The sequence below is a fragment of the Cuculus canorus genome, chromosome 2, assembly GCF_017976375.1.
Source record: "Cuculus canorus isolate bCucCan1 chromosome 2, bCucCan1.pri, whole genome shotgun sequence".
Classification (NCBI taxonomy): Eukaryota; Metazoa; Chordata; class Aves; order Cuculiformes; family Cuculidae; genus Cuculus; species Cuculus canorus.
Genome location: NC_071402.1, coordinates 79,980,622 through 80,001,236, shown reverse-complemented (window position 1 = coordinate 80,001,236; position 20,615 = coordinate 79,980,622). Strand labels below are relative to the sequence as shown.

Here is a 20,615-nt window from a genome sequence, read left to right as displayed (position 1 = left end):
TTTTGGTATTAGAAATAAAACATAAAAACTGGAACAAATATAGGCTTTTATGCATGACAAAGAAAACTCATACAGAACTACAAGATAAACCAGATCTTATTTATCAGGGATGGTGCTTTGTAGAAAAGGGGGTGGAGGGAGAAGGAACAATCTAAGTATATGTTAGACATATATACTACTTGCTCTAATAGAAGTGTAAAACAGGGGTATCATTTTGTGTTGGAAGACAACACAAAATCCCTAGTCTAAAACAGGACACATCAAGTGTGTTTTAAATGTGCCACTACTACAAAGCTAATATAACATGCTCTCACTCTCAGTTTTCTTATTCTTTTTAGATAGTAAAGCCAGTAAAGCAAGAGACTGACTTCACAGCTTAATATTTGTTCTAACTCCCTATATGGCAGCTAGATATGTGATTCCCATTCTTGCTCCAAATACTTTCTTTAATAAAATACAAAGTGTCATCAGGTACAAGTGAAACCACCTGAGCCCAGACCATTGTATAACATGACACTTAATGGCTTTACACCCACATTGACCACTGACATTATGGTAGGAGAGACCAATATTATTCCTAATCTAAAATTGAGGCCTCTACTATGACCTCCAACTCGGACAGCTGTGAGATGAGACTAGGTTGCTCAGTGCCTTAGTTAGTCAGACCTTAAAAGTCTATAACTTTGAAGGCTGCACACTTTGTGTGGGCAACTTCTTCCACTGTTTGACTCTCCTCACAGTGAAAAAATTATTTCCATATATTCAGTCCAAACCTCTCCTTTCAAACTGCATCCATCATCACTGTCTCCCATGAATCTATCCCTCACTCTACCTGTCTACTTACAAGTGCACAGAGACAAAAACATTTTGTTTCAGACTGAATGAAGCTTTCATGCCATCAGTCTTGATTTAATCTTCTGTCTGTGATGACTCCTCTCAGATTTTAATTTCAGCATGCAAGATTATTTTAATTACTGGAACTTTAAACTTTCTGTTTGAGAACTGATCCCAAAATTTCAGGCAGGCAGGCAGTGTTTGTGAAAGAGGGTTTATAAAAAAGCAGCACAGTCAAGATACTAGTTGACTTATGGCTGAACTGAAAGAGATGAGTATGTGTCTGAAGGCATAAATCAGCAAAACTATACCGTACTACCAAATTATGCAACAATGAAAGCTGCACATAAGCACAGTTCCTCAGCCCTGATAGGAAGTGACCCACAGAACTAATTCCAATACAAAACAAAATACAGGAAAACATCATCCTAAGGCAGTTAATTTTTCTTTAAAATCTATTGTTATTTTACAAGAGAGGAGCCACGATGGAATCAATAATGATTTGCAGAGTCATTCAGACTGGAAAAACATCAGAAGATCTCTGGTCCAACTCTCCTCAAAGCAAGGTCAGCTCTGAGGTCAGACCAGGTTGCTCAGGGCTTTATGAAGTCTAGTGTTGAAAACCTCCAGGACAGACATTCCACATCTCTGGGAAGCCTGTTCAAACACTTGGCATTCCTGCTTCTCCCACCCCTTTAAATTGGAACTTTGCCTCATTCAATTTATATCCATTGTACCTTGACCTCCTGTCAAGTAGAACTGTAAAGAGCCTGACTCCATCCTCTTGATAACCTCCCCATAGACACCGGAAGGGCTGTACTACATTCCCTTTGCAGCCCACTTCCCTTTTTCTTCTCTAGGCTAAGTAAGCCCTGCTCCCTGAGCCTCTCTTGGTGGTCCTTGTGCTGGAAAGTGTAAGTCACAATTAACTTCAGCACTAGGACACCGACCTGAATAGGTAATACACAAAAAGTTACTTCATCCTGCTCTAGTCTATTTTAAGTTGGGTGCATTCTTTTCTATGAATAGTTTTATTCCATAAATGTCTAAAGGTTCCTGCACAGCACCACTAATTCTCCAATTCCCTTGAAGGATACACTCTCAGAACTTTTCCTAATTTGATACAGGTTTGCAATTCAAAAATCACCTTGCTCCTTGAAACAATTGCAGGTATATTTTACATACCTTTCAGCTTTTGTACAAGATTTAATGAACTTTGAATCCCAGGTGCTTATCCTGAAGAGACAGAGCTATATTTGAGACGTAATTCCAATAAAATAAAGTTCACTTATGATTGCTAATGATGCCTTTCGAGCGAGTTTTCCAGTAAGTCTAAAAAAAAGTATCTAGAAGTGTCATCCTAAAACCTGAAGGTTACTAGAAATTAGGTTGCCAGTATTTATAAACTACATGACTTATTAGAAGGATTTTTAATTGCATTTTTATTGAATGTTAGTAGGCAGAGCTTTGTTGATATTTAATCACAAGATGAGCAAATTTACCACTTTATTTTCCACGTTTGGGAAAATCCAGGTAAAAACCTAAGGTCCTTCTCACTTTTATGGTGTGTTCATCACCTCTGTCTGACTGTTAGTGAAAAGTACAAAGGATATTTAGATCACCTTACATGTAGTTCACCACATCTTGTGCAACCATAGTCAGGAAGGCAGGGGATGAAGATCAGTCTACCTATTGAGAGCATAAACAAGCTGCAGTATGTGGTGAATAAACTGCTTTACCCTACACGTTGCTGGAAAATGCTAAATAAAACAGTGAAAGAGTCTAAGTGTAGAACTTCTGGTCAAACTCGGCCTTTTTTTTTTTTTTTTTTTCCAGTGAAAATTTTCTATCATTCTGACTCTCAAAATAAAATACTAGGCTTACATGTGTTGTATTTTGAGAGGGAATCGCTGGAGGAGGAATAGAAGGAAGACACAGGGAATCCAGACACTTAAAAAGTGTGGAATGTTTGGATTCTGCTTTGGATGGGAAGCCAATTTGAGAAGAAATTTCTAGACAAAGATAATATTATTCTCTGAAAAAATGGAAAATTGAGATTTTAAAATATGGTTGCATAGACAGCACAAAGCTTCTGGTTGTGCTGTTTGTGATCTAAAGGAAATATTGATAGCTGCATTATAGGACTGCCTTTGAAAGTAGGAATACTGCTCGAATCCTGTTTAAGTCCTTCCAAATGATTATGTTGCAGTAAAGGACTGGAAGTTAAAATGTGCTGAAATAAAAGTACTCTTTTCAAGGAGAAAAGTTAAATACTAAAACAGGTGCCCAGAGAGACTCTGGTATCTTAATCCATGGTGAATTTCCTCCTAATGTCTAGTCTAAATCTTCCTTTCTCCAACTTATAGGCATTCCCCCTAGTCCTATCACTACAACCCTTTGTAAAAATCTCTCACCACATGTCTTGTAGGCTCCTTCAGGTACTGCAAGGTCACTGTGAGGTCTCCTTGAGTCTTCTCCAGGCTGAACAACCCCAACTCTCTCAGCCTGTCCTCGTATGGGAGGTGCTCCAGCCCTCTGATCATCTTTGGAGCCCTCCTCTGGACCCATTCCAAAATCCTTCTTATGTTGAGGATTTCAGAACTTGACACAATACTTCAGATGGGGTCTCACAGGAGAGGAATTTAGGGACAGAATCACCTCCCTCGACTTGCTGGCCACACTCTTTTGATGCAGCCCAGGATATGGTTGGCCGCCTGAGCTGCGAGTGTGCATTGCTGGCTCATGTCAAACTTCTGATCAACCAACACCCCCAAGTCCTTCTCTGCAGGGCGGCTCTCAATCACATCATCCCTTAACCTACATTGAAACCACAGATTGCCCTGACTGAGGTGTAGGACCTTGCACTTGGCCTTGCTGAAGCTCATGAGACTCACACAGTCCCACTTTTCCAGCTTGCCCAGGTCTCTCTGGATGACATCCTATCCTTCTGGTGTGGCAACTGCACCACTCAGCTTGGTGTTATCTGCAAACTTGCTGAGGGTGCACTCGATCTCACCCTCTATATCATTGATGAAGATATTAAACAGCTCTGGTCCCAGTATGGACCCTTGATGGACACTACTAATCATGGATCTCCATCTCGACATCAAGCCATTACCAAGAGAGTTTAACAGTCTTGGTAGATTGGTACAATCACTTACCAATTACTATCATACTCAAAACAGACTCACTCCCAGGCCCAGTTTCACTTCTTCATCTGCAGATCCTCTATCTTCTCCCTCCTAGCAGCGCAGGGGGACTTGGAATGGAGGGCTGTGGTCAGTTCATAAAAGCTACTCTCTACTGCTTCTTCCTTCTCATACTCTTCCTTGGTCCAGCCTGGGACTTCTCCACAGCCTGCAGGGAAACACCTGCTCCACTCGGGTCTCTCCAGGGGAGGAAAACAGCTGTTCCAGCACCTTCCCTTTCTCCTCAGACCTTGGTGGACAAGAGAGGTGAGTAGGACATAACGGCATCCAGAGGAGTCTTCCAACCTAACGTATTCTGTGGTTCTGTGATGAACCTGATTGTTTATAGCAGGTGATAAAACATATAAAAACAGACACATCTAATTATTAAAAGCTCATTCAGTTTGATTACCTGTAACTTAACATGGGTACAGTCAGTTCTGCTTTTTATCAGCTTATGAACTGCATATCTATTTAAAACACTTATCTGCTAGGATGGATTGCTACTTTAAATGTCAAATGCGTTTAAGATAAATAGTCCTTTGTCCTTTAAAAACTAAACGTTGCAAAGTAAAAATATTTGTGTTCTTTTTCTGATTAGGAAACTGGAAGGAAGATAAACAGTAATCCTAAAAGTACCTGTATCAAGGCCCTCAAACCATTTTAGAAACTGTCTTAATTGCATGAGTCAGTTTGCCATTAACATTACTGACATCACTGACTGAAACATGAAAGACATTATTAGGGCATTGTAGCTGCTTCAGATATTGTATCAGGTAAGAAAGTAAACTTTCCCCAAAAAACCTATACCAAAATTTTCATATGACTAGGAATTATGTCTTATTCTATCATAATCATATCCTTATATACTTAATTTTCACCATCAGTCAACTAAATACATGCATTTCTTCATACTTTTACAGATATTGACTACAATTTAGCCGGAAGAACAGATCCTTCAGAAGCAGCTGTGACTTCAGAAATAGTTGTAGGATTTAAAAGCTACAGTCTTTGCATTATAATGCAAAGAAATATGCTACCTTGTCATTGGCTTACAGTTGTATGAAAAGAGTTATTTTGGTATTCTAGACAAAAGTACTAACACAGTAAACTTTTCCTCCACCTCATGAGATTCATTCAGCCATACTTGCTCAAGTGCCACAAGTCAAACATCTGCTGAAGCAAAACATGGACAAATAAGTATGGTAGAGGGCCATTTTTTTTTTTTTTTTTGGATGAAAGTGTTGTATGGACAGCAATCTTGTAAAAATTAATCTCCATTAGAAGAACCAGAAGACTTGTAGTATGATTTGATGGGGTTTGAAGCACTGTTGCAGTTTGTCTCCGTTCCTCAGGGCTCAGTACTGGGTCCAGCTCTGTTCAATGTCTTTATCAATGACCTGGATGAAGGCATTGAGTGCACCCTCAGCAAGTTTGCGGATGACACTAAGCTGGGAGGAAGTGTCGATCTGCTGGAGGGTAGGAAGGCTCTGCAAAGGGATCTGAACAGGCTGGACTGCTGGGCCGAGACCAATGGCATGAGGTTTAACAAGGCCAAATGCCGGGTACTGCACTTGGGGCACAACAACCCTATGCAGTGCTACAGACTGGGGGAAGAATGGCTGGAGAGCTGCACGGAAGAGAAGGACCTGGGGGTGCTGGTTGACAGCCGACTGAACATGAGCCAGCAGTGTGCCCAGGTGGCCAAGAAGGCCAACAGCATCTTGGCTTGTATCAGAAATGGGGTCACCAGCAGGTCCAGGGAGGTTATTCTCCCTCTGTACTCGGCACTGGTGAGACCGCACCTCGAATACTGTGTTCAGTTCTGGACCCCTCACCACATGAAGGATGTTGAGGCTCTGGAGCGTGTCCAGAGAAGAGCAACAAAGCTGGTGAAGGGGCTGGAGAACAAGTCTTATGAGGAGCGGCTGAGAGAGCTGGGGTTGTTTAGCCTGGAGAAGAGGAGGCTGAGGGGAGACCTTATTACTCTCTACAACTACCTGAAAGGAGGTTGTGGAGAGGAGGGAGCTGGCCTTTTCTCCCAAGTGACAGGGGACAGGACAAGAGGGAATGGCCTGAAGCTCCGTCAGGGGAGGTTCAGGTTGGATATCAGAAAAAAATTCTTCACAGTAAGAGTCATTGGGCACTGGAACAGGCTGCCCAGGGAGGTGGTCGAGTCGCCTTCCCTGGAGGTGTTTAAGGAACGGGTGGATGAAGTGCTGAGGGACATGGTTTAGGGAGTGTTAGGAATGGTTGGACTCGATGATCCAATGGCTCCTTTCCAACCTTGTGATTCTGTGATTCTGTGATTCTGTGATTCTGTGAAAGAACAGGCCCCACATACTTATGCGCTCACTTGGCAGGGCCTGCTGTGGTTCTTATAGACAGTCACTTCACACAATCCTCTAGAGACCCCTGCTACGACATGCTGCAGGTGTCCTAACTAGTCCCTGATCCACTTCAGGACATAGAGCCTCATATTTTCCTACATAGTGCCCATAGTGGGGTCCAGAGTAATTTTGTTGATATATTTTGTTGATATATTATGCCGATGGATAAAATTTTAAACTGATCATGAATTTGATTACCATGTGAAATAGCAGAAGTTATGATAGGATGTTACTTAGTCTCACTGCTTGTTTGTGGTGGGTGGGAAAAGGGCTTATATGATAAAAAAGCGCTGTCTTCTGAAGGGAAAGAACCAGGAGAAACCTATCAGTTGTAGATGCAACATCAGCCATGAGTATTAATTAATGTAACATTCTTTACCCCAGCACGACACAAACGGCAGCTTGCATCTTTGGGACAGTTTGTGCTGCTTCTTTCTCAAGGACATAGGGAACTGCTCTGAAGCTCAGGCAAGTACCAATTTCTTGCTGCAGGTGTTTTTGCTCAGCAATTGGTAGTGTGGGGCTACTGCAATATAGCTTTCTGAAGCTGTTGTAATTTTAGTAGCATTTTCAATTCATGGCTAAATTGGAAAAGAACTACTGAATGATCATTTCACAGGTGTGGAAAATGCACTTATACACTGCAAGTTGTAAACCAAATCTTCCAATATCATCTTTTTTTCCTCACTATGGTTCTCAGTCTTTGCCTTTCCTCCACAAATCAATACTATGTGATTTGGAACACTTGATACTCTGTTCCTCCAAGACAATTCATCATTTTTGCTAAGACGTTAAACCGTATGACTATCTACTGTTTCCCATAAAATACTCCTAGCCCCAGTGCAATTTTAATTTGTAATAACATGCAGTGAAATTGTCTGTTGACTTAAGATTCTGAAGAAATTTTATTCTTTTCACATCAAATGTCCATTTTTAATTTGCTATCAAACCCAAAGAATTTCCACTGAGTTAGGTTGTGCAATGTAGTTGCTAGGCAACCAGAATAATTTTTCCTGTCGTAGTTCAGCAAAGGAAGATATGTTTACCATCCTGAATCTTGCAGGAGCTTTTGTGGTTTAATTAAGTCTCTATTGTTTATAATCCATTGTCACTTATATCTCTGCACACTCATTTCTTTTCACTGGAGTTTTACACAGATAAGCACAGATGCAGCAGTTCTCAAACTGTCTGCACAAGCTAATAACAAGTTACCTGGATTCATAACTTAGAAGGGAGCTGTATAAATATGTAGAGCTTTGCAGAGCTTCCTCTTCGATGAAACAATATATCATAAGTCACTAGAGTCAACTTCAAAAGTTAAACACGAAACAGCTGTTGGCTTTAGTGTTCTCAGTGTATAGGTATCTTTAGATTGATACAATGCTTCAAAAAACTGAAATGGTTATAATTTTCTGTGATGTGAACAGTATCTTACCTATTCTCCATAGTTTATTTCGTATTTTAAATAGGACACATTCCATATTTGAAAGCCTATGATTAAATCATTTCAAATAACTTTACTCATCCAATTGCCTCTTAGCAGTGATAAGTCTGTACTCAGACATGAGTTACATGAGTAGCTATGAATATAGTTATAAAAACACAAGATTTAGCATATTCAATGAGTCATAAATTACATACAGCTTTTTCAAACCGTGAGAGGAAGATGGGTCAGTCAAGCAGATCACTATATTCCATTTAGGTGTAGGGCAGTTAAGAAGCAAAATATGAACTGGAAAATTATAACCGTTGTTCCTTTCATGATGAGAAAGAAATCACTACAGTAGAGTTAAGACAGTACTGGCAACAAAGTCTATAGTTTGGTGAATAATAGTGCTGTTTCAAAAGGTTGTTCAGCTCCCACTTTATTTTTCAGCAGAAAGATAGATTTGCATGCTGATTCAGTGTCTTCTCAGCACATGAGTTCCGTGATAAATGCTATGGCAGACTGATCTTCAAAAACAGCTCCCAGGAAACAAGTTTAGTTAATATAAAAGTTTCCCTAAATGCTGAACAGATGCAATCCATTAAATATTGGGTAAAAAAAAAGAAAAAGATGGAGTTTTTATTATCTCCCCAGTGGTTTTGTATCAACAGAAACAGCTAGAAAATGACCACCTTTCAAAACAACTGATAAAAAAGCCCATATTTCTCTAGTTAGACTCCAAATAGTATTTTTCTTCCCACTTAGCACTTCATATTTGAATCCAAACTATCAAATTAAAAATGTCAAAACACTGAAAGCTACACTAATTACTGGAGCTCAGTAGAATTTAAATAAGGTTTGAAGCAAATTAGGTAAGGGAGGAACTTAATCATAAACATTCCACCTCTAAAGAAAGATTTTTAGCATGAAATGGAAAATACATCTCTCCTAAAAAGTTGTCACAGTGGTTATTCCAGGATTTTTGTAGAACTAATTTGGTAAGTGATAAAGTTAAGTCTTAAGTGAAAGTAAAAGTTAACTGAAAGAACTACCTGCCACAGGACTTAATATCCGAAGTTCGGTGGCTATTATGCCCAAAAAGAAGTGCATGTCAGAGGTATGAGGCATCTGAGGGTCATTACAGAGAAAGATAATGAACAATGGCAGGGGTTATGTAGGATGCCAAATGATTCATTACCTCAACTCTGCTTCTGCTATTTATGCAAAATACCATCATTAAGACTCATTACCTAGGCAGTAGTTCAGGGACGGAACAACCCTACTTTTTCATATGTGGCATACAAATCCAGACACATTGAAATAAGACCTTTGAGATCACTCTGGACTGTTGCCCCAAAATAAGCCTGAATGGTCCTTTGTGGAAAAGGATTCTGCCAGAACACAAAACTTTACTGTTCTTTCTGCCATATCAAAATGACTGGAGGAACACCCACCATCTTTATACTAGTAAGGAATTTCCTTCTTTGAAAAAAAACACAAAACAAAAAAACCACCAGGAAACAAAATCAAACACAGGCAACTATCTTGGTCTGCACTGCTGTGGGCTGCAAGAGCTTTAAACATTGATTTTGTTTGTTTTCTACAGCAGCAAAGATGTGAGCCTTGCTTCATACTGGGAAATTTCTTTTAGTAATTCTACCACACTTCACAGTGAAAAGCAACTAAAATGTTAAGACTATGTACTTTTGTTATCCTACAAATAGCATGGCAAACTGCAAGCAACTAGAGCAGCAGAGCAGAAAGAGGGGATACCTCTAGTCTGTGTTTCCTTTATATGGCCACGTACAGCATTACCCTGCTGCGTTGGTATAGCATGTGTACTTGGTTTCTGCTCAGCCAATCCTTCAGTTGAGTCATCTTTCCAAAACACAAGGATACTTCTTCCATCTTTAAGCCAGCTTGAATGCAGTGATGGCCCAAGCATGATGCAAAGCAAAGATAAACTTTTTCTTGAGGTCACGATCAGCCCTTCACATTTATTAAATTTATACCCTGACTTCCAGTGATGCATAAACACATCCGTGCATTCTAGCATGGGTCAGACCCATGGCACTAATAAACCATCAAAAACAATTACTTAATGTGCATATATTTGAAACTTGCCAATAATTACGCAGTTGGCAAGATCCTGTTCCGAGTGACTTAAAACTGAAAGTCCAATGACAAAAGGGAGGAAAAACTAGACTTCCATTTAGTTTTCCATCAACTATGAAAGAAATATTAAATGGTGCCAGGTAGAAAAGTAGCAGAATTTCCGAATAGCCTGAACTGCTATGAAGCTTTGAGATAACAAATTTGTTCCAGCAGCCTCTCAAATGAAAATTGCGAAAGAGGGGTAAGGAAAATGCTGTCTAGGGTACTTGGAGAGAAAGGAAATTGAGCAGCCGGAACAGCAGCTTTTTCAGAGTAGCAGCAGCCCAGCAGAGTCCCTGATTAGAAGGGCAAAGCCAGGACATATGCGCCCTGCTGCCTGCTAAAGCCATCAGTGTCATCCCTTGTTCCTTTAATGTCTGCAGGCAAGTAAAATGTCACATGTAGTTTGAAAAAAGGAGAGGTTCCTAGCCCCTACTCCCACTCAGCTCACCTGTGTTGCAACAGCTGGAGTATGATGCCAAATATTCAGAACTCAATATATTTTAAGCTTCTGCTTCTCAGTAAAAATGCATTAGGAAAAGAGTGCCCAGGATATTACAGGAAGTTCATAACGCAGTCATACCAAAAAAGACCACACTTATGCCAGATCTTCTACAGTAACAGCTTACATAGAAGAATGACAAAAAGAAATTTGCATTTAAGACAACTAAAAGTGTCCTGTCAGTGAGCTGTGCATTTTTTGAAAGATAGCTCTCTGAACAATCTTAATTTTTTTTCTTACTAAAGAGTAAGAGTAGCCAAAAAAAAAAAAAAAAAAAAAAGTAAGCAAAGATTTTATCATACAATGTGCTATGCAAAAATTAAGTAGTCTTACTTGGAAGTTCCTGGAACTTCTGAGCCATTTACAAGTGCAGGAATACACTAAGCAGCAAAATTAAAAGACAGATCTCCAGAGACTCATAATTCCTCATTTTAAGGCACTGTGTAAATAATGATTAAACAGCATCACTAACACGTGGGCAAATTATTTGCCATAAGTAGCACCACCAACAAATTACCTTTTATTTCTTCATAGGTAGTCCAACCAAAATAGCCATATTTTTTTTCATATGAAGTCACCTGTAAAAATTACAAGAGTGGCTTTATCCCATAAACTTTCCTGTAAGCAGCCTTTTTTCAGCGAATTCATTCTCCTGGGTTTCTGGAACAAAAACAAACAAACAAAAAAGACAAGAAAAATACCAAAAAAACCAAAACCTCAACTGAAAATATTAACCTCCCCATGGCTTGCAGTATTCAGTGAAATCATACATATAGTTGTTGTCTTGGATATGAAAGGCTTCTCTATTGTGTACATATGGGCAAGATGTTGTCCTGAGGTAAGAGATGAAAAATGATGTGTTATGTAGCTAAAATCAGGGAAAAGTTGAGACATCCTGTAAAATCATAGTATCATAGTACAGTTAGGGTTGGAAGGGACCTTAAAGACCAGCTAGTTCCAAGCCCCCTGCCATGGGCAGGGACATCCCACTAAATCAGGCTGCCAAATGCCCCATCCAACCTGGCCTTGAACACCTCCAGGGATGGGGCAGCCACAGCTTCCCTGGGCAACCTGTGCCAGTGTTTCACCACTCTCATAGTGAAGAATTTCTTCCTAATGTCCAGTCTAAATCTGCCTCTCTCCAGTTTATACCCATTCCCACTGGTCCTATCACTACAAACCTTTATGAATAGCCCCTCTCCAGCTTTCCTGTAGGCCCCCTTCAGGTACTGGAAGGTCACTATAAGGCGTCCTCTGAGCCTTCTCTTTCCCAGGCTGAACAACCTGAACTTTCTCAGTCTGTCCTCGTATGGGAGGTGCTCCAGTCCTCTGATAATCTTTGTAGCCCTCCTCTGGACCGATTCCAACAGCTTCATATCCTTACATTGAGGATTCCAGAACTGGACACAGTATTTCAGATGAGGTCTCACAAGAGAGGAATAGAGGGGCAGAATCACTTTCCTCGACCTGCAGGGCATGCTTCTTTTGATCAGTCATAGGGAAATCTCTACCTGGAAATCTGAACCCTGCCAAAAGCTATGTAATTTTTAATAGTCTAGATTACCCCTTGAAGATATTGATCCAGGCAGGGTCAGAAATATACATTTCTGAAATCTTTGTTTTATTAAATAAAACAGCATATGTCAGAATTAAATGTCTTGATAAAGAACAGAAACCGAGACACTCATACACTTAAAATAACTAGCACAGGACAGATTATGACAGCAAGGACATTGCTCGCATTTTAAAACTTATCTGAAGCTGTTTTAAAAATAACCGGTCTGTCAACTTGACTCAATCACTTTATTTTTTAATCCTTTAATACTCTATAGCGTTTTTCTCCAAGGAATGTTTCCACTGTGCTGTCATGTCATATTAAGAACTTCATATGGAGATTGTCTATATTGGCAAAATCATTAAATTCAATCTTTATCCCAAGAAAAACTTTGAATATTAAACTGGACTCAAGCTCTTACTTAAATTGTGAAATACTTTAAATAATTGTTATGTTTTTATTAGTTTCAAAGAAAAAAAATAATTTAAGAACAACAGTTGTTCAGTAAGTAAAATTATTTTTTCGGTATCAATGTGAAAGGTAAGACTTTCATAACATGCTTAAATGAAACGATTTGTTGAATGCCTCCAAACATGTCTGGGTATTTTTAACTAGCTGTTCAGTTTGATTACTTTTTCAAAGTCATGCTAGCCATGCTAGAAGCATGGCTTTCTCAAAAGGTTTGATACCTAGTCCTTACTGTGCCTAGGATAAACTAAACACAGATTTTGATTAAACAACCAAATAATTTACTTGTGTTTCTTTGCACCAGAATGCCCTCCATGCTTCAGTTCTTTGGAATTTACTGTTCCTGTTCACATTTTCCTGTTCACATTTCTCCTATAATTTTTTCTGTTCACATTTTCTCCTATAATCTTTCACAGCAGGTTGGAAGGAAGAAGTATGATCTTTTCTGCCTTATAACTAGCTAACTCCTTTTGACTGGTCCAGTTCTAAGTTAGGACCCTCTCCTGTACAAAAGCACCTTCCTTCCTACTTCTTCCTGTTACCCAGTCTACTATTTTTGTGACATTTTCTTTGCCATGTCCAAGCTTGGTGATAATGAACATCATTAATACCTGATAATTATTCTGCTGCTAATTAATTATTCTAAATATTTTCTTCCTAGCTTCAGCCATATTATTATTACTGATCTGGAAAGATACAGCCAGTCATGGCAGGCTGTTGTTCACACTGTATGCTTCAGGAATTTCTTCAACAAGAACCTTAAAAGCAATTTATTTGTCTATTAGCAGATACTTCCCTAAACAAGAACACTGCATTTTAGTAAATTATATATTATGATAATATTAGTCCTCTGCACCATTTGTTTCTTTTTCCACAAAACAAGTACTTAAAATAGAAAAGGTTATGCTCTTCATCAGTTGTTACTTATAATTCACTAGAAAATTTTATTGAGAACATGAATAAAATTGTATTTTCTGCTAAGCATAGATGTAAAAAGCTGCATAATAACTGATTAATAGCAAGTGTACATATAAACATTTAAATGTGAGTAACAAATTTAATGTTTTCAATACGTGTTAAGGCTACTAGGCTTGGTAAGCCCACTGATATAAAACATTTGCAATAATTATAAGAATTATCACCTAAATCTGACATCCCTCACACAGAGTGTTTTCTTCCAAATGAGAAAAGAATGTGCATACATTTAAGATAAACATCTTGGGTCTGGAAGATGAATTAAATAAACAGAATAACCCTAAAATAAGAGAAATGAACTAGCAATAGTAACATTTGAGTTTGATGGGTGATTTTTATTATGGCTGTCTTTCTGCTCTCCTGTCATAACAAACGCTAAGAGTTTATTGCTTTTTTACTAAAAACGTATGCCACAAAAAGGTGAAAGTCCAGCTTTAGAGAAATATTAATCAATTGTAGAATGTTCTTAATTTTGGTTGATATATCATGTGACAATCTACTGTATCAAAAGCCAGGACATTATTGCAGCAGACAGGGCGGAGGCTAACAGCGTGTAATGTGAATATTCTCAGTGTCCAGTAGCAAGTTGTACGTGAGCCTGAAGAACTTTGTTTTCAGTCAAGATCTCAGAATTCCTGGTACAATAACATCTTTCTTACAAAAAGCCACAATGCATAGTCTAAAAGCAGAAAGAGATGCTTCCACCCTTTTCATTTCTTTTGAAAGATCTCAGGTCTGAATACAAAGTCAGAGCTTATTTTTTTCCCTTTTCAAGCAAATTATCAGAGATCATTGTGTAACCGCTCTTTATTTTCATTAATGATAATTCTAAACCAATAAATAATATGAAATATAACTCTTCTTGCTAGTGCAGCAATTCTAGTTGTGAAATATTTTATTGGAAACATGTCTAACTGTAGCAATAGACTAGACAGTGAACCAAATAAGCATTCTCTGATAAGCCTAGGTAAATGAAACGATTCAGCTTCTTGCCATTCACAGTTTCAATGCTCTATTCAAAATCTTTAATCTACAATTTATTCACTCATTAAAAGAAAGAAATGAAATACTGCTACATTCAAGAAATAAAACTTCCAGGTGTGAAGTGTAAAGATATAGGAAAGACTAAACGGCTTGCTTAGCCTTAGCTACATTTAGTGCAAAAAACTTTCAACTTTCAGAAATTATTTTCAAATAAGAAGACACATTCCTGCTCAGAATCACTCTGCTGACTTTACTCACGTAAGGGCTTATGAAATGTTGCTCTGTGGTTTTGAATGCACATATTTCGCATGCATGCATCTTCCTAATAATTGTTTCTAAGCAAACTAAATGAGAAACAAGTCACCAGTTCTTCACAAAAATTAAAACTTTCAAATAGTATTTACACAGATGAAAAAAACATCCGTTAGTTATAACACTGATCATCACAGACATACTCCTTTCCTGCTGCCTTACTGTAAGATATTAGAAAAGTCATGCATGTAAACTAATCATAAAGTAGAATAGCCTAGACTTATAGAAGAAAGGTGCTGCTGTTATCTTAGATTTCACACTTCAGTGATTAACTCCCCTCAGTTGCACCACTAGACCAACACAGGGGTTGCTAAAAATAGGTTTGTCTGATATATTTTCTGCAGACAATAACAATGAGACACTGGATAACAACTCTGTTACCTGCTGTCTGGCAATCTGAAGTAGTTTATAGGCTACTTTCCATCCAGCTCTCTACTAATTCAGTTCTCTTGTAAGACAAAACAACTTAGTCAATGCACACACACAGCAACTCCACCACTATATCTATACTCTACCTTGTCTTGGTGATTAGTTATTTAAAAATATGACAGATTAAAATTATCTGGACTCAACTGTTCCTGGCTTAAACAGGCTATTCTTCCACATTCTTTTCAGAACTTTTTATTTCCTGCATAGCATAAGGACCGTAATTGCTCTATGCCCTTTCGCAAAAGTAAGAGCTATCTTTGGTCTTTCTTTGAAACATTAACATGCAGAATAAGCCAAGAAAGCTCTATTCTGCAGGCAAAAAACCAAACACCTTTAAGTTGCAGTATTTATATAACTACACAAAAAATTACATACCAATCTGTGTTTGTTATGTATTTAAAAAGCCTCTCCAGTCAAAGTGCACATTAGTAGCTGGAAAGGACTAAGTGCAAAAAAGCTTCTAAAATGGAAAAAGCTTGAAAAGCTAGTGGCAAATCATCAAAATGAGATTTTCTCCATTTTAAAGGAAATACCTAAGAAAAGAAAGTACTTGGACCTTAAAAAATTTAATTCTGATTTGATCTAGTAGTTGGATTGCAATTTCCTTAAAAAAATGATTGTTATACAAAAAAATTCTGAACCTTGCAGTGAATATGCGAAAAAATATTTTTAAAAGGCGGAAAAAGATCATATTCTGCAATCCTCAGTTCTTTCCTGATGCATCTAAACTTCTGAGTTTCTTGGTCAATTCATAACAAATATTACACATAATTTTCAGTCCAGAAAAAGTAATCATCTAAACTGCTAATTCTTCTAGGCTTTCCTGTTTGTCTGAGGAAGTTTTAATTCTGAAATCTATGGAAAATCCATCTCAAAGCAAGTTTTCATAAAAAGAAACAAGGAATTAATTTTATTATAATCAGACTTTAGATTCGAGCAACTTGTACTTTCAAAGCTAGGTATTTTTTCCTAAAACTATATCATTAAACAGAAAGCTGTTGTAAAATTGTGGTTTTGATAAATAACTTCCCAGAAATTAAATTTCAAGCAGCAAAATGAATTACTTGTTTTAGACTAATAGAAGTCATTAACTTTTGGCAAATCAGTATTGAATACTTAAGATTTATACAGCACTTTTTCCTTTCAAAGTCATCTTGGCAACTCAAACTGCTTAAATACATCAAAAATATGTTATTGTCTTCCAGTCCTGAGTACAAACCACACTAAATTTATAGATATTCTTGATTTTTCTAAAAAATACAGTTTATCTTCTGCTTCTGTCTAACATGCTGCTAAGTTTGTTCTACCAGCATTAGTAACTATCATTTGAAAACAGATACATTATATTTGCAAGCAAACTGCTGGGGTGCCCTTAAATCCTTTTTTATTTTCTTTCCCTTTTTCCTTTGATCCCCAGCTGTGGAAAGTTAAATTGTTCTAATGCAAAAACCACTGAGTCAAGATCAGGCCTTCAACTTGCTTTCAAATTTCTCTACGGAATGTACTTCTCTCTGTCCTACTATCTGAAGTATAAAGTGACTTCAGATCAACCAACAACCGCTTCAAGACTGCAGAAGTCTTTGTATAGGATCCGGTTTTGACTTAAAAATTACAACATTTATTCTCAGTTTTTCCCTTTATGGAATATCAAAGTCACAATTTCATCTCTTTAAGACAGAATCTTACTTCTGTGGACTGACCAAGTCCTTGAAAATCTAGTGTAAATTGTCATGCCATGTAAACGCCAAGACTAAGCATTTTTTAGAACTTTTTTCTCTTATCCTGTCCTCATCATGATGACAGATAGTATACATGCAAAAAGAGGGGATGGGGCAGAAAGAAGATCAACACCCATTATTGGGAGACAAATTTACCCCGTACACATTCCAAAGGAAATATAATTACAGAAGAAAAAAGGAATGGAAAGGAAGGTATGGAAACTGAAAACTGAATAAAATATACAGTTCTATTTGTTGAGAGAACATAAAACAAAACTCTGAAGAATAATTTCTTAACAACTAGTTTTTGAAGCCCCCTCAAACCCACTTCTCTACAGAGAGGAAAAAGCATGCAACCCAGGGAACAAACAGTTTTGGAGGCTTGTGAGGTCTGCCACTGTGAACTGCAGCAACCACACCGCAGCTGACAGCATTGCCTGCTGGTGTCACAACCAGTTTGACCCACTGTGTTTTTTTACTAGACATGAGGACAACTATGAGGCCATCGGGGAAAGAAATTATAGTTTTCTCTTACATTTATCACTCTCCAGAGATTTGAAGAAGTGCAGATGTATTATTCTTTTCATGACTTGGCATTAACAATGAGTACAAGTTCACTTATCAGACACTGACACAGCTGTTAAATTAGTACATCTTCGATTACTTCTCCAAGGCCTTAAATTCACACACTAGACTGGGAAAAAGTGGTTCTCATTTACTCATTTTTCTCCACAATGTGAACAGAGAGTGTCAAGCATATACAAGTGAAAAACTCAAATAAAGACCAATACAGGTCAGCTGAAACACTATTAATTCTGAAGTGTCTTACTTACCAAAAGTAAGCTTCACTTTGCTTTCCATAATGTATAATTTCCACATAATTCTGAAATTAATTTTCACTTTCTAAAACATTTAACGTCAGAACCTTAGTCAGATTGTTAAAAAACTGTGATTTTTATTCCAATTCAGCATAAAAGTATCCAAGTTGATGCTTAACATAGTCAGAGAATGATTCACCATTCAATAGTTTAGCTATGCAGTAATAACCAATAGTTATCTAGGAGGGCAGTAACTATCCATTATTTAGTACACAAACAAAACTACATAGCAGTTCTCAAAAATGGTTAAAAAGCCTGAAGTGGCCAAAGATGTCAAATTCAAGAGAAAAAAAAAAATAAAGGATACTTCAGATAGAAGGGCAATGAGCAGAATCACAGGAAAGACACAGGCATGTTACTAAATAGAGCAGGGGAATCAGCCACCAATAATGCTGACAAGGCAGAGATTCCTGATAACCTCTTTGCCTCAGTCTTTAGCAGTATAGCTGGATCCCAGATTATAAGAACAAGTAGTTATGAGAGTGCATGTGTTGACCCATCAGTAGAAGGGCTAGTCTGCAGCTTCTTGTAAGGTCTCAGGCTACACAAATCTGTGGGCCCAGAAGGAATCCACACCAGAGTGTTAGGAGAAGTGTCTGACGTTGTTGCAAGGCTACTGCCTATAAGTTCTGCAAAGTGGTGCAGACCAGCAGATGTCCCTGATGGCTGGAAGAGGGTAAATATCCAGTCCTGCACCCGAGACCCCAGTACAGGCTAGGGTTCATGAGGCTGGAGAGCAGCCTTGCTGAAAGGGTCTGGAGGTCTTGGTGGACAGAAAAGCTGAACATGAGTCAGCTGTGTTGCTGCAGCTACACAGGCAAATTTGATCCTGCACTGCATCCACGGGAGCACTACTATCAGAGATAGAGACATGCTCAGCCTGCTTCACTCAGGGCTTTTCATGTTGCGCTTAGAGTACCGTGTCCCATTCTGGCCCCTACATTTCAAGAATTGGAGAGGATCCAAACAAAGGCCTTAAAGACGATCAATGGGCTACAGAGCCTGACTTATAAGAAGAGGTTGAAAGGGTTAGGCCTTTTCTCCCTGGAGAAGAGAAGGCTCAGAGGGGTTTCACCACAATATTCTAGTACTTAAAGGGCAGCTACCAAGAGGACAGAACCTCTCTTTTTACAAGCAGACACATGGAGAAGACAAGGGGTTACAGGTACAGTTTACACCAAGAGAGCTTTAATCTCAGCATAAGACATTTTTTACAGTAAGAACAGTCCATCACAGGAACAACCTCCCCAGGAGCACAGTAGAGCCCTCATCACTGGAGGTTTTCAAGATGCAGTTGAACAGAGTGCTAGATAATTTTATCTAGGCTCCATTTCTCACAAAATGTTGGACCAGATGATTGTTCATTCCTTCCAATCTGGGGCAATCTACAATTCTATGAAATATGGAATTATTCTCAATAAGAAAATAACTAAGTTATCAGCGCTGTTCTTGTGTGCTTTTTGCATTAAGGTGTGCCTTAATCACTGTGGATCATTAAGAGACTTTAAAGACTAAAAAGTGAATGTATATGAGTTTTTCCACAGTTCCTCAGGCGTTCTGTAATTTGCTTTGAAAATGTACTTACTATAAACATTTATAGGACCACTAGGACAAAAGAAGCTTGAAAACAAAACTGTAGAATTTAATCTGCAGCTATACTCTATGTTCCACTGACTTTTTTATAAGTAAATAGTAAATCCAGTACACACAAATATTATGAACTCTATCTCCTTCTGCTGCCTCATCAACATAATAAGACATGACAAAAATTAACAGCTACCACCACATTTGAACTTATTTGAAAGTAGTAACACACAGAAGATTGTGCAGTGGAGTCATCATTAGTGGGCAACACTTGTCACTATAGTTCTTCACTTTTCAAATCTGTTTTGCAATTCTTGGCCGTTGCTCCCATATGCAATGCTGGTTAGGCTGCCGCGCGCCCTAGTCACATTGCCCATACAAGAACAGACATAATTATCAGTGATTCCATACTTTAACAAACATCTTGTTTCTGTACAAAAAATTATTTTGGATTGTTGTAACACTGGTACGGTGGTAGGCCATACCATATCATGCCAGATGGTTTAATCGTCTACGAAATACTGAAAAAAATTTGTTACCTTTCTGGTTCTATCTCCAGTTGAAATTCAGGGCTAGTTTGTTACTATCATGTACTAAAGGGACTTATCCTTTCTTCCCCTTTCCACAAAGCTTCAGACTTATCAGTCTTTTAGGGTTATTTCAAATTCAGTCCCAGCACTTACTTTCAGTGCCAAGCTAGCAGTGCTATGGATGTTTCAGTGTACACCAATTAAGATCTTCCAGCCTCTGCAGGCATCAAAGTCAAGTAATCAGATCGAGAAATCAGAGAGTCTACGATATATATGTAAAAAGATTACACTCATTCACCATTGCAAAAAGAAAGCTTAGACGGTTGCCTATACATAGGCTTGCTGTTGTAGCAGTACTGGCAAGGAAGAAGAAATAGTTAATATGAAGTCTATATTGCACAAAAATAAGATGGCAATTAAAATATACTGGCAGCTAAGCAAAGACCTTTTGTAAACATCTGGAAAGTAGAAAGAGCTGAGATGATACCCAGAATTACAAAAGAGGGGAAGGACTGATAACCAGAACAGGTTTTTTTTTTTACAAGCACATATAATGTTTTTCGCTTGCCCCAAAAGTTCCTGCCTACAGTTTTAGCAGACTGGAGTTAAACCATCACTTTTTTTTTTGTATTTTAATACAAAGAGATAGTAAGATTGGTGTTTACCCATTTTATTTTAGAATGCGGTT

At 38.2% G+C, this 20,615-nt stretch overlaps 1 long non-coding RNA gene across 2 annotated transcripts in view; it reads right to left on the bottom strand.

Moving 5' to 3' along the window:
* Nucleotides 1–20,615, bottom strand: part of LOC128851289 (uncharacterized) — an 89,917-nt gene that overhangs the window by 24,744 nt on the left and 44,558 nt on the right. For both annotated transcript variants that reach the window (XR_008448610.1, XR_008448611.1), the window contains exon 5: nt 11,012–11,072. This is a non-coding gene — a long non-coding RNA (uncharacterized LOC128851289). The remainder of the gene's footprint in view (nt 1–11,011; nt 11,073–20,615) is intronic.